Consider the following 3,086-nt stretch of genomic DNA (forward strand, 5'->3'; position numbering starts at 1 on the left):
ATTAGTTGTCCTATTCTTTGTGGCTCATAATTCAGGGTATCTCAGCTATTTCATACTTTATAACAAAATTTATTAATAAATATATTATCTCCTTAAATTAGATAACATAAATGTCCCCCATTACTGAGCTAATCAATCACACCAATGGCAGAAAACTAATAAATGTCAAGACCTGGCTTGGACTGCTACTGTTCCTTCTTTACCTACTCAAACTCCGAACCAGCAGATCTTTGTTGGCATGATGCCTACTCTCCATGTTTCTCACCAAGTGATATGGAACGCAACACATTACTTTTATTTTTTTCTAAGTTCAATGAAGGAGATGCTGGTTAACATTTTCTCATATCTGAGATAAGTACCAACAAGATATTTGCATGATAACATTATACATGTCCAATACTCAACTCCACTGTCATTTCACAGAGCACTTTACACAATTTTCTTTTTAGTGAAAATCACAATTTTAATACTGGGTCACACCTGTTTTGCTTTGACACACCCTGTTTCCTTGGAGCTAGTCAGCAACTAGTCGAATGACGTTCAAAAGACTGCACAAAATATGGAATGCTTCATAAATTTTCATGCCATCCTTGGGCAAGGACCATGTTAATCTTCTCCATATTCTTTCAATTTTATTGTATGTGCTGATGAAGCAAGCACAAAGCCCTACATGGACACCGATGAGTCATGAATGAGGCTTGGCCCCATTAAATCCAACCAACCTCCTGTTTATTTATTTATTTATTTATTTAATCAACAGAGGAGCCAGTCAACCAATTAACCTATTTTAGACTCAGAGAACTCTGTTGACTAGCTTCCTTGTGTGGTGGAATTTGAAAATATTTAATAAACTTGAGGTTCGGATGCAAGTATTGAAAGCTTGGGAGATTTTCACTGTGGAAAACAGATCACTTGAGGGGCCAACTACAAGTTTGTGACCATAACTCTGCACAAGGATGAAATGTAACTTTCCGGTACCTAAGAAAAGGCACCACACAGGGGGAAAAAGGGGCTGAGCACACAAATCCAGTAGCAAAGAAGAAAGGAAGGTCTAATATCTTCCAGCAACAATACTTGAAACTCTCTGACAGTTTAGGACAATCCCAACTATTTGCTAGAGGGAAGACAAACAAGGGCATCAAAGAATAACTTACCATGAAGATCTAGGCTAAGTCTAGGCTGAAATGAGGGCACCATGTAAGGTTTTGAGTGTGGAGGGAGGGCCATTTCACTCACTGTGTGTGTGGCTATAGCTACGAGGCCCAGCTGCCAGAGAGGGTACTGGTGCTTTAGGAACAATGGTTGAGTATATATGCCTATGCACATGAACTCAAAAAATATGTAACATTGAAGTCTAAGTATGGATCACCATGAATACTGAGGGATGTGAATCTGTAAGGGCATCCTGGTTGCAAAGGTCAATCATTTCCAGATAGTAAGACCAGTGTCAAATGCAACAACAGAATCAAAGGAGACAATAGAATGATTGAAATGTGCTTTCATTCCCCTCCTTCTGACTTGTAAAAATGGCTGTCTTCTTTGCACTTAGAGAACACTTTAATTTCTTCAAAAATTCAAGGAGGAGGCTCTAGGAGATAGCCCCTAGGAGACAGTACAAAATTTTCTGTTAACTAGACACTTCAACATCCAAATAACTAATTAAAAGTATCGAACATGTCACATGATTATTATCCCATGCTGAGGGGTTATTCTTTGAATGAAATGAACATTGATATCACTAAAGATAAAGGTCTTAAAACTCCTGAAATAAAGAAGTCTGTCCTATTACTACTTTTAACTACTTCAGCCTTTTGCTTGATTTCTGGTTGATGAATTGGACTAACTCATTGCCATTCCCATATTACCTGACACACTATGAAATTTCACCTGATGTATGAGACACAAGACTTATAATTATTTTAAACCTCAATTTAGTGTTAGTCTTTTAATGTAAATACTTACTTATTTAAACCACTAGCAGGGGGATAATCTTTTGCAGCCCATCCAAAGATATCTTCAGAAAAAACATCAGTATCTTGCTCAAGAAGAAGAGTGACTATACTTGGTGATTTGAGATGTGCAGCAAGCATGAGGGCTGTTCTAAAATAACAGACAGATAACTTCATGCCTAGGAACTTTAATAAAGTTATTTAAGATGCTAATTTAATATACATTACCAGCTTAATATTTTGCCTGTCAGTGTAGAATTAACCATTTACATGTACTAACTGGCACAAGCATCTTGGATGCTCAAGTGTTCATCTTTATAAATTACCACCAAGGTTAAAATGAAGGGGAAAAAAGGTAGCCTTTTGTCTCATTAAGGTATGACATAGGAGAAGTTGGTCATTCTTTGCTGAGATCACTTATCTAAAGTAAGCAAGGTATTAACTGAAGTACTGTCCATGTCTTCCCTATTTTGATACAATGTACTGTAATTCAAAGTCAACTAGGGGTCAGTTAAATAAGAGCTATCTGCAGGCTTAAAACAATAGCATCAATAATAAAAATAAAAATAGTAGTCATTAGTTTCAGTTAATCATGCTGATGAGCATGCGCTGGGCACTGAATTCAATGCTCTCTATATAATCTGACTTGTACACAACCACCATGGAAAGGGATATTGTTATTCTCCTTTTCATATTAGAATACACATTTGGTGATAAGTAGTGTTCCCAAGGTCACACACCTAGCAAGTGGGAAAGCTAGAATTTAAACCTGGTCTTATGTGAATGGAAAGCCTCTTTTCCCTTTATCATCCACTTATGGCTTATCTTCTTCATTAAACAAAAATGTTATCCAAATAAAGTTGTCTTTCTCCCTTTTCTCATAACAATTAAAAAGAAAAAATCAAAATATGTTAGAAATAAAAACTGATGAATAAAAACTTATTTATCAATAAAAAAACTGATGAATCCACAGTATCTAGTTATAGCAATTAATAATCCCTTAGGAATCACCTAACATCAATATTCTTCAAAGAAAGCAACTTGAAGCAAAGAGTTATCAAAAAGACAAAATGACTTTCAACTTCTATTTATGTTTCATATAGCATTTTTGAAGGAAAACTCTAGAAGAAGAAGTTA

General features: G+C 35.7%; 1 non-coding gene across 1 annotated transcript; it reads right to left on the bottom strand.

The window, feature by feature from the left end:
• Nucleotides 1–553: 553 nt before the first annotated feature.
• LOC123623002 lies at nucleotides 554–660 on the bottom strand. Its single transcript, XR_006729730.1, has one exon. It is a non-coding gene; the product is annotated as a U6 spliceosomal RNA (small nuclear RNA).
• Nucleotides 661–3,086: the final 2,426 nt, after the last annotated feature.

The sequence above is a fragment of the Lemur catta genome, chromosome 17 (genome assembly GCF_020740605.2).
Source record: "Lemur catta isolate mLemCat1 chromosome 17, mLemCat1.pri, whole genome shotgun sequence".
In the NCBI taxonomy this organism is placed as follows: Eukaryota; Metazoa; Chordata; class Mammalia; order Primates; family Lemuridae; genus Lemur; species Lemur catta.